The following is a 12,106-nucleotide window of genomic DNA, read 5'->3' as shown; positions in this document are numbered from 1 at the left end:
AAAGGCAGAAGTAAACCAACCAAAGGAAAGTAAAGCACATGGGATGGTGGCTTCATCTGCCTTCCTCCTGAAGAGCAATCAATCTTCCTGACTGTCAAAACAACGAGAAGCTGCAACGTAGCCCCTGCTACCAGCATGTTCAAACAAGGATGGAGGCAGTTTATGAAGGTCTTTCAAACACAGCTCAGTTGGCTCAGGCCAGGAGTTGGCTTTTTTTCCCTTCCCAGTTCAAGTTTGGCTGCCTGCATCCTGCAGAATTACTCTTTTGGTAGGCAACTGCTTGCCCAAGCAGAATCCAGTAGGATTGTTCCCTGCCTGAATTCTTACGTTCAGGTTTCTTTCTTTGGCGCTTTTTAGGTTATGCAGATCCAACATTTTGCCTTGCATAGCAAATGCAGCTCTTTCAAAAGTGATCTTCATGCTTCTTATTTGACAATGCTGCATCAGCTGAAGATCTAGTCAGTCTGGAGTAAAAAACTCCCCTCTTCGAGTACTAAATTTCATGAAGGCATTTGGGAAAAAAAAAAAAAAAAAGAGCTTTACAGTGCCATACTTAGCTCATTTTTCATGGGATACTGCCAAGATAGACAGATAGGTAATGAAACAGTGCTACAATCTTATCTCCTCCTTTCTCCAACCATGAGTCCCAGCTTGAAGAGCAACAGTGGGATTTGCTTGGTTCATGACTAGCTGCACAACCGTCACCCAAACTAGGTTTGATGTGGAATCAGCAGACCGACAGAGGCATGTACACGTGAAACCACATCTGTACCAGAGTCACTGCAACAACCTGATTGCAGCATGTACAGAGCCGAGTAACCCTTCGTATACGTACACGACCCTGTTTGTTCAGATCAGATGCATATTTTCAAAGGTATTCTCCCAGTCACCCTGGCCATTCGCTGCACTGAGGTTCACTCCATGGAACAATCCTGAACAACCCTTTTGGAGGAAAGGAAATTGGAACCTGTGCTCCAGAAGAGTACCTAATCTAGTCTCCCTCCTACTAGGATTAGACTTCTTCCACTTCCTTTTTGACATAAATTTCATATCAATAGCTGTCCACCTTGTCCAAAGGTTCTAGTGTATGCCATTTTATTGTCCAAGTACAGCAAACAGGCTGAGGCAGGCATCCAGGCACCAGCTCCTTCCCGCTATCCAGAAGCAAATTGGTATTCTGTGTAAGCCTGAAGTCACACATACAGAGGTTACATGCTCATCCTTGTACAAAACCAGTCCTTTTGTTGTTCTTGGGATTGTTTCTTCTTTGGATGCTGACTTGATTGTTAATTCACTACAGAGCCCCTTCCAACCCAAACCATTCTGTGAATACCAAAACAGGCCCACAGTATCAGCCAGGACATCTTTTACCTGTAGAATTCCATTCTACAAATGCCATTGCTTAAATTTTCATAGTCTATAACACATTAAAATGCTGACATACTATCTCAACTAATGAGCAAGATCCTAGAAGCAGCTGAAGGTTCAGATCTGCTTTCCTGATACAGATCTTCAATGATACCTAAAAAAGAAGAGATCAGTAAAAAAAAAAAAAAAAACAGCACAACAACCCCTGCAGGATGGGAGCAAAATTGTTCCAAATTCCATTCTTTGCTTCAAATGGTCAGCTCCTCCTCACGACACAGCCAGGTGTGGGAACATATTCTGAAACATCAGTTTGAGCATATGGTATATGTTGCTTCTCAGTTTGTAGCCTTGGGTAGGATATTAACAGCTACAGCTTTTCACTCTTCATGGTATGCAGCAAATGCAACTTCTCCATTTCTTAAAGGCTGATAGGATATCAAACTTTGCCTGTGGAGGCAAGAAAATAAGTTTCTTGTGATGGCTCCTATGTCAGAGTCTGTGCTCAAGACATTATCTTTCTGTTCTGCCCAGTAATCTACCTGGGCTGCAAAACTGAACAAAGCCAAATAAATTTCAGCAGAACAGTATCAGTCACAAAAAATACTAATGTCAAGGACTGCAGTATTTCTGGTGGGGCAATCCAACCTTTCCCCTTTCCCCTCCTGGGCCTCCAGAGTAGAAGTCTGTGGTAAGATATTCAGCCTTATGCAAGTTCCCAGGCTGACCCAGCTCCACATCCAGGCAGATGACTTCTATAGGCTTTCCAGTTTACAAATTTATTTCCTCAGTTGAGTTTTGTGGAGAGCTTTTTGTTGTTATTCTTGAAATCCTGCTTGCCAAATTTTCTAGGAGAAACACAAATGTTTTCCACTGTCAAGCCAGCAGTTATGTCAGCTGTCTATGAAAATGGCACTTAATGGAAGTAGTGAATAAAGTCGCTATATACCACTGCTTGAGGTCCTCCTTCAGACTTCTGGTGAACTTTTCAAGAAGTTTGCTTACCATCAGAGGAAGAATCTATGTGCAGCACTTGCAAGCTTGCCTCCCTAAGGAGATAGATGCTCCACCAACCATTGATTTTGCCTTTCAACTCAGATGATTTGTTTCTAAGGGTTTGCACCCAGCAAGGTTGAGAAACCCAGTGTTGCATATCCCAAATGCCCCGCTGTGTGTTGCCAGACTCCTGTTTCCCTTGGCATGGTAGAAGTCAAACTCCAAACAGTGAGCTACGTTGCTCGCAAGTTCCAGCCTTCCTTCCAGCCACCACTTCCAACCCCAAGCTGTCTCTCAGGGGAATGCTGTGAGCACCAGTCACATTGCTCTGTATTTCTGCTGCCTTTCTGCCATCTGCAAACAGCTGCAATTAGATAATCCCACTGCCTGACTGCGTGTTATCAGCAGTGCTTGTTAGCAGATCCTTACAAAACATGGTACATTGAAACCCACGCCTTCATCGGCTAGGTTTCAGACGTGCTAAAATACTGTGGTTTTCAACATTCCCCGAGTTATATTAAAGGAAGATAGTTACCATACTCACCCACCTTCCACAGGAGGAGTTATCTGTAACAACCATCTGGCAGTTGCTTGGACAAATAGACAATAATGTGACATGTTCTCATAAACAGGCAACATGAGATCACTTTAAAGAATTCTGATTGCCTGCAATACTCTGCCAATAAATGCAAATAAGAGTTGAGAGAGTGGTTTTTGGGTTGTTTTGCTGGTTCCTATGGAAATATTCCCTATTTACAATGCCAAAGAGAGATCAGGAACAGGTCAAATATGCAGTAATGGAATGACACTTATAGTAAAGATGTAACAGATGCAAAGTATGGATGATCCAAAATACTTCATAAAAGCAGTTTCATGTACAAATCATTTAGCAAGTGAGTATAAAAGACATCACCAGCAAAAATGCACTTGGTGAGTGCCATCTTCTTGATTATTTTTTTCTTTTAAGCTCCAGTCCAAAGGGAAAAAAATATGGAATAAGACTTTACAGGAGTGCCTATGTTACAAGAAAAATTGGATTCCAAATGCCCAAACCTAGCTTTTAAGTTTGAGGGATAAAGCACTCCTGTGACCAAAGGTGGTCTAAAAAGAAGGATAAACAAAAACCAGAGAGGATAAGAGAGTTTACTGCATGTTTTACAGCTGTGTGGGGAATTTTTGATAGTTTCTCACAATGTGCAAGTGAAACAGCTTACTCTCTTCTCTGCATCCATCCTTGCATCCTTTAGTTGTGGCTGCACAGCCACGTGTGTGGCCATGTGATAAAGTAGAACAGGGAACCAATCCTTGATCAAAAGTATCCCAAGAAAAAAAGAAAATGAGCTGGTTTCCTAACCCAGCTCATTGCAGAGTAGCACAAAGAACTGTGCAGGCGCAGAGGGATGCTTACTGAAGCAGGAACAAGAGATAGCAGCCTGGAGCAGAGCACAAGAGCTGCTTCTGCTGACACTGCTTCAGAAGGAAATGCACAAACTTCACCTATGAGCACATCAGGGTGGGGAAATGGGGAAAGCTACCTGGTTCCCAGAGCATAGTGGGTACATTTTAATCAATAACAATGAAATAGTGTAAATATACACTTTACATAATCAGAAGGTTGACTTAACTTATTGTGGGGGGACAAAAATGCAACATCGACATTATTTTTCTGCAAATTCTGCTCTTTTTGCATCTGGTTCATTGAACTAAGTGCAACCCATCTGTTACCACATAGGACAGAAAAACAGTCAAAGAAAAAAAATCTTATTTAATACAAATCGAAATTATTTACTTAGACAACTAATGAAATGGAGTACATAGGCAATTAAACACCATAGAGGGCTTTACAGAGTACTACAGACTTTCAAGAAGACTTGTAAAAGTTTATATCTGGGACAATTAGATACAAAATGAGGTTTTTAAGTCTGATGTTGAAACTAGTTGCTTCCAAATAAAGCACATGCATCTAATAAATTAAAACGGTCACAGAAAATATTTCTAATAGTTGGACATTGCATGGGAGACTGCAAACAATCTGGGAATGGATACCCAGAAGCAGTGTCTCACCAAGAATAAATGTTGAAACAATTAGAACAGATTTCCTTCATTTAGGGAAAGCTTGCTACGGGGCTGATCTCTCCCTCACAGACAGTTTCTTCCGTCTGATTTATGAAAATCAGACAGGGAACACCTCACTGCTGGAGGACAGTCAGCCTAGCAGACCACCTCATAGGAAGAACAACTTGCTACTATATGTTATCTATGGCGTTTTTCGGTGTCAGACTCTACCAGCATGACTAAAGTTGTGCTTTCATGGGACAAATGAGGGGACAAATGAGAAGGGTTCTTTTTTTTTTTTTTTTTTTTTTTTCCCTTCCCCAAACGATACACAAGCATCTGCTTCTCAGCTCCTGAAAACTTCTTCCAATTGCCTGAAGGAAGCTCCCAGCTCCATGGACAAGAGGAGACCTGGTCCCATGGCACAACCACCTTCCTCGCCCCTCCCCTGCCCGCACTCCTCCTCGAGTCCCTGTGCAGAAAGAGTGCAGACACCATTTGGTGAGGTATAACACAGGTATAACACCACCTCTTGATTTCAGAGTTGCTGTGTAACTGCCATGGCAAATGGCCCTAAGACTTTTTGCTGGCCCACAGTTCCCACACAACAGAAGCGACGTTTTGTGCTACGTATTTCTCCAGTGCCACCCCTGAACGCTCTCCCTCTCAGCAGCAGAAGGAAGCAATGAAATTCTGCTACTGGCTACCTTCAGCTGCTTGGTGTTAACTTGAAACCCCTAACAAGTCAGGGTCATGTTACAAGGATCAAAAATACAGCCTAGTCATCCAACCTACTGCTTCTAGCAAGCCCACTGAAGCGGTGCACCTTGGAAACAAATCAGACATTCATGTTAATTCTATATTTCCACAAGCTTTTTCACCCCATTCACAGTGCTGAAAGTATTTCATGGCAAGTCACATCCCATTGTTTGGTCTCAACTGCACGATAGTCCAAAAATATACGAGGGCAGAATAAAATCCATATTATACCAAATCATGCATGAACACTGAATTCAGAGGAATTAATTTCAGTCCTCATGGGAGTAATCAGATATCTTCATGATAACCAAATGCTACATTTTCCTTAACTAATATGGAAATGTTTCTCAATCTAAGGAAACTGAAGAGAGGACAATAAATAATCCCTTCGAAATTCCTTGTGAATTAATTATTAATTATTCCATAACCACAATGCACATGGTACTGCACAAACAAAATAAAATAAACATAATCACTTTCCCATCTTGTCCAACAGCTTGCAATCAAAATCCAGCCAAAGAAATAATTAACCTCAAACAAAATGGGCTAGGACTAGGGATTAGCTACACGAATTCACACAGCTATAGAACAGGTTATCCACACAGTTCATTGTTTTAACACTAAAGAAAGCAAAGATTACAGTCCAACTCCTCCTCCCCAAACAGTCACGCAAAGAAGAACGCTCTTTAAAGGAAACATATATTTATTCCATACATTTCGCAGAAAATTACACTTCATTCTGAAAAGCAAGAAGCACAGGTGAAGAGATTTTGCGTGTTATACACAGAAGACAGTAGTAGAGTGTGGCAAAACAACTTGGTGTAGTTTGTCTTTTCCTTTAGTCCAATCTCAAAACTGACCAACTATTCTTAAATTCCCTGCAGAAAATCTGGAGGAATATTTACTTGGATTTTGCCAGTGCAGGAGCTTCCTACAGCTCACCAAAATTCTAGTAACCAATACAACTGAATGAGGTTACCAAAGTACCATCCCTTTCTGGTATTACATTGGATGATATAATTTTTTAGAAATAAGCTAATTTAGTGAGACCAGCCATACATCACAAAGAGGCAAAGAAGACCTTGCCATTAGTGATACAGGGGACTACAGCTCAGCACTGCATCACCAGCACTGACTCTGCCCATTCTAATAACTTATCAGAAGCAGCAGCGGCCGTGTGCACTACAGTGCATTTCTGAGGAGTTGTCCTTGGGAGCTGAAGGCACCAAACATGACCTGTCCTGGCAGCTGCACGGAGGTCTTTGTGGGGCAGCTCTGCTGTAGGAGAAGGCAACTGAAAAAGCCACATGGAAGAAGAACTGAAGCCTGTGGACAACCAGAACAACAATGTGATGGTTTATGTATGATTGTTTCCTCCCTTTTTTTCTTCTGGGTGGCTGGTTTACTTCTACTTGTCAGATGCATGCAGCCATTCAGACACCAATAAAGGATTCTTCAAGTTTTGGAGAAGAAATCAGATAAAACATTTTAGATTTCTTCATAACAAGCTCACATCCTATGCCCTGCATCCTTAACACCATGCTGTTTCTAGAAGCCATAACTCCACATGATATCCAGCTATTATCAGAGCTGTGGGATCCACCCCATTGCTATTCCACACCATACAAAATATGAGTTCCTTGCCACATATTGAGAGGCTAGATCTTCTACCAGGTTTCTATTATGATATGTGAATAGACAGGTACTCTGTGATGGCCTCTGTCCTTAAATTTAACTACAGTAATATTCTACTCCAGTTTGATGCTTAATTCTTTGTAAGGTACGATGAGTGTATATATGTTATGATATGTATATGTTATGTTATGTATATGATATGATATATACGTTCACACCCAAAACTATCACACATATGGGGTCTTAATAGCCGCAGTAAGTAAAATACAGATATGACAATCTTTTACATGTGCTATTCCAGCAGAACCTCTCCCTGCGTTGCATCCAATACCTAAACCCAACACCAGCCATCAGACTCTCCACCTTTAACACCCCAAAACTCCCCACCCTCATTTTTACTGGGGTTCATGGTCAAGTGAGATTGATAGAATTAAAGGATATCTGCGTACACATTTGCTGCAGATCATATCTCAACATCTCTCTCAAGATCCCTCAAGATCTGAGGATCTCTCCAGAGATTTTCAATAGCCATCTTGCAAACAGAATGCTTTATGCAAGGCAATCGTGCATTTCTTTTCCAGCTGTGTAGAACAAGAATGAGCTAACCGCTCATTCTATGGCCAAGTGCATGTGATACATTCCTCCATCTGTATCCTAGTTACATTGTGAAATCTCTCATCCTACACATATGCAATCCTTTGATTGAACTTGTGAAGACAATGACAACATTCGGCACATTTCTAAGTGATCTTCCCCTCAAAGTACATCTATACAGAAAAATTACACTGTTGAGATCAGGCGAGATAATATCGTGGCTCTTGGATGACTGTCAGGAATGACTAAACTTCACAATCCCAGAAGCCACTTTTACTAGTAACCTTTAAAATTCTCTACAGACTTGTAGTGGCAGATCACTTACATGAATGCTTTTCCCAGCAGGGAGGAATACACATTCGTCATTTTCTGAAAGCTCAACTGTTTGCTTCCAACAGCCCTGACACCTGACTTATCAATACTAAATTGTTTGGCTACTACCTAGTTCAACCAGTGGAATGAGGTTGACTCTTTACCCCAAGTGGACAATGCACAGGAGGTTGAAGAATTGACAAAACCAAGGATCAGAATTGCATTGTGACAGCAAATGAGCACCACATGTGATCAAAGGTGATGTGATAAATGACAAAAGGTGCCATGAAGGCAGGCACTTTCCAGTACATGAAAATTTCAGACACTGAAACCTGACACCAATTATTTTCAGATTCTTTCTAAGAATTTCAGCAGCCTAAGAAAATATTTTCATGGTCTTACTACATAAAAAGCTAACGTGAATAGTTGAAGTTCTGATTTAAAGTCACAGATATGCATACAAATGGCAGTGCAAACTTTTCTACATCTTTGGCTGTATGACATTAATTGATCATTACCTGTCTGGGACATGACAGAATTAAGATCTAGAAATGTTGACAGTATTGGAAAGAAAGGCAAGAAATTTGGGGGCAAAGGGCTGCAACACTGAATAACCCCTTCCTTCTCCCTTGAGCACATCACCTAGAGATCTTTCTCATTGATGTACATATACCATTCACTGAGTTTGGTCACAAACTGCTGTTCCTCTGGAAAAGGGGAAAAAGAAAGGCTTGCTACTTCTTTGCAGAATTCAAAGTTCCCATGCCAGCAACATTATTGCTGCTGCTGCTTTGCTTCTCCCACCCTCCTGCCCTCAGACATGTACTGATGTTTTATTTCCATTGACTTTCTCTTCGTATCAACTTAAAGTTGATTGAATATGTTTAAAACATATCATTGATGAAAAACCTGAGGGAAGAAGGGAAAAGAAGAAATGGCAGAAAACTGATCATTCCAGTATCAAAATGAAACAGTAAGTCAAAGACAGGACTGGTAGCCTGCTAAAACCATCCAGCCTATGTTTTAAGTTAATGCCTTACATAGTATTACCTATGTAAAAGAAAGATTCCCCAAAGTATGTCATCCTATGACCAGGGGGGAATTCTGGTTAAAAGCAGGACAGCAACAAAACAGGAAACGTTTGTTTGTTTGTCAGAATGATACTTGCAACACGATGGACAGAGGTCAAAATGATACCTACAGAACCAATATGCACGAAGGTGATCCAAAGCTAGATAACCAAAGCTGAGAGAACTTTACCATCTTAAAACCTGTATAAATTAGGGAATAAGATTTAGTTTAAACTCTTTTTTTTTGTTCATTTATGGTCTTTCCCCTTCATTCTCCTCTGTCTTAACACAGCTCACTGCAAAATGTATAAAAACCTGCCAAGGCACAAAAGGAGGAGCTAAATGTTCATAGTACCTTTCAACACATTCTATTTTGCAATGCACGAATGTCAAAACTTTTCTCAGTTAATCTGCAGTGAGTGCTAGCTGAAAGGTAGAAGCAAGGTGCATTTACAAGCAAGTTAATGGCCCCATTGACTTAAACTGCTGTATGGTTTATTTTTTCTTCTACAGTTGCAGAATTAATCTGACCCATTTTTGATCTCCACCCTTGTAAAATCATTGTTTCACATCCTTTTACTTAAGATACATGAGTTTCTTGCAATTTACCTCCACCTGGAGAAATTCTACTCTATTCTTGTACCCAACATACTTACCCAGGAGTTCTGGCTGGTTTTAGTCACTGTAACAGTCATCGGCAGCCAATGGTTTACAAACAGAACACTCCTTCGAAATATATTGTTGCCAAAACATTTAGAAAGTGAAAAAGGGTTTTAAACTTTTTAACCTTTGTTACCCTGTTATCTTACTGGTCTTTCTGTACTCACTATCACTTACTATGCTAATACGTTCATTTAGTAAATATCCCCATAAAGCAGCTAATAGATGGCATCAAAAATTTAACACATTGACTCCAAATTCACTATCATCCTTAAGCATCTTCTCAGCTAGAACCCTGAACTTAAAAACAAAAAACAAAAACTAAAAACTTAGAATTATATAAAGACAGGTTGAAAATATGCTAATTACATTAATTTATTACAAAAGTTGAAACTGATTTTGATTTACACTACATATGTACAAAGCTAGAAGCAGCTCCATATTCATGCATCTTATCAAATACATTTTCACCGAGGTCAGAGTCTTGGTCAGACCATTTATGCATGTGCTCTAGCCAACATACTGAGCTTCAGGATCAACCCTTCATTGCATTAAGACTTCACAAGGTGCCCAGTCTTCATCCAGGTGTGAAGAATTACAAGTTGTATTCTAATAATAACATCAGTTAGACTGAAGATTATTCCACCCATAGATAATCTTCAGCACAGCTTGTAGTAGCATGTCTCTGTGGGGTTGTTTTAATCATTTCCCAGTTTATATTAGAGCCCAGCGGGGATCAGAAGAATCATGTGTGGACAGGGGTAGAGTCAAGTGGAACCACCTGCAGCAAAGGACATCTGCTCACAGGGGCAGAGCAGGCACCGTATCTCTTTGCATCTGGCAGCACAGGTGTCAATGAAAGCAAGTTTAGTTTCTGCACAGGCCTTACGCCTATTTTACTATCAATCTTAATGTTTTAATGCCATTAGGTGACACAAACCAGAACTCAACACGTTTTCCACACTATGTAATCCAAATTCTGATCCAAGACCTACTGTGTACTGAACCTGCACAGTGTCTGCATGAAGATTCAGAGAATTTGTTTTATTTTGTCTTTCTAGGATAATCAAACGATCATCAGCTGGTTTCAATATAAACAGGTTCTATAATGCCACGGTCCCTTGTGTAACATTCCTCCTTTCTGAAACATCTGAATACCTCCCAACGCATTTGTTTTGGTTTTAATAAGGAAGAATACAAAGAGAAATGTGTTTGAAAGCTTTTAAAATAAATACAGGTCAGGTATTAATACACTTAAAACAGAGCACGGTACAGCCCTTTGGTCCCGAAAGGAATTTCACAGCCTTGGGCCAAGCTTTAGGAAACTCCTCTCTCTTCCACGGCTGGGTTGCTTTCGGTGGAATGATGTGTTCGGTGGCAGCAGAAGCTGCAGCGCCCCTCAAAACCCCGCACGCCCTCATTTTGTTCACTTAATGGGGTTCCCCCTGAGGGGAGGCTCGCCTCAGACCCGCAGCACTCAACCACCCAAACCGCACCGTGAGTGCCAAGGGCTAACCAGTTGCTTAAAATCGGGGATTTGGAGCTGCTGCTCCAGACACGGCGCAGTTTCAGGACCGCTTCACGAGACGGGCTTTCTCCAGCTGCGAGCCGCGCTGCCCACCCGACTTCAAGCGCATTGCTATATTTAAACACGCACAGCCAGCATTAGGCAGAGAACCTTCCTTGCTCCACAGCAGAGTCCTGCGCCCACCTCACGCCCCCCACACAGCACGTTTTCCCCGGCTCCTTAAAACAACCCTGAGGAACCCAGCTCGCTGCAGCTGCGGCTTTGGGCTCGCTGAAAGCCCCCGGGCGAGCAGCGAGGCCGCCTTCCCCAACCCTGTGCTCCCCAACACCGCCCACTGGAGCCTCCCGGGGGTCCCCCCTTCGTCCCCAGGTCCCGGCCCCGAGCGGGGCGAAGGGCGCCACTTACGGGGCCGGGCGGCGGCGGGCAGGGCTGCGCTGGAGGTGCGGGCTCAGCGGCGAGGCTCCCTCAGCGGTGAGAGCCGGCTCGCTCCTCCCGGCCGAGAGCCCCCAGCCATGCCCGGCCTTCCCACACGTGCGGGGCCGCCTCACCCCTCCCCGCCCCGCCGACCCCCTTCCCGCCCTTCCCTCCTCCTCTCCCCCTCGGCAGGCTGTGGCGTGGGTGTCCCCCCCCTTCCCCGAGCGGCGCCATGGCGCCTCAGGGAGGCCGGGGTCCCCCGAGGGGCTTTTCCTTTTTTTCTCTCCGGGCTGTGAGGCGGGGAGGCGCTCGCCTCAGGGCGCTACGAACCCCCCGGTGCCCTCACTGGGTGCTGGCACCTCGCAGCCACCCTTACACGCCGCCCGCAGCCCCTTTCCATGCCATGCTGCCACTTGTCAGCGTTTTCTGCCCCAATCTCTCGCCTTAAATGCTTTGGACTGTTAGCAGCACGCCGAAAGACGGCTGCAGGGGCTAATGATCCATCGCCAGAAACAATATTTTTTTTCCACGTGGTTTTAAAGGGAGGAGAGTGTCAGGGGATGCCTCCCCAGCCCTTGGTTAGGCAGCGAGAGGAAAGTCCTCTCTGCAAAACGCTGAAGAATCTAGCAGCCCTCACGACTTGAGCCTAGCAGCCTTCATAGTTTGAGCCTAGCAGCCCTCATGACTTGAGCCTAGCAGCCCTCACGACTTGCTGGAT

At 43.1% G+C, this 12,106-nt stretch overlaps 1 protein-coding gene across 1 annotated transcript in view; it reads right to left on the bottom strand.

Annotated features, from left to right (window-relative positions):
• SLC7A2 (solute carrier family 7 member 2) overlaps positions 1 to 11,511 on the bottom strand; it is a 51,331-nt gene extending 39,820 nt beyond the window's left edge. The window contains exon 1 of the mRNA XM_084286485.1: positions 11,380 to 11,511. The gene's annotated coding sequence lies outside the window, so the exon portion shown is untranslated. The remainder of the gene's footprint in view (positions 1 to 11,379) is intronic.
• Between the last annotated feature and the right edge of the window lie 595 nt (positions 11,512 to 12,106).

Source organism: Netta rufina (assembly GCF_964035555.1).
Source record: "Netta rufina genome assembly, chromosome: 4".
Classification (NCBI taxonomy): domain Eukaryota; kingdom Metazoa; phylum Chordata; class Aves; order Anseriformes; family Anatidae; genus Netta; species Netta rufina.
The sequence above is the reverse complement of the archived record's forward strand: the minus strand, read 5'-3'. Positions and strand labels throughout refer to the sequence as shown.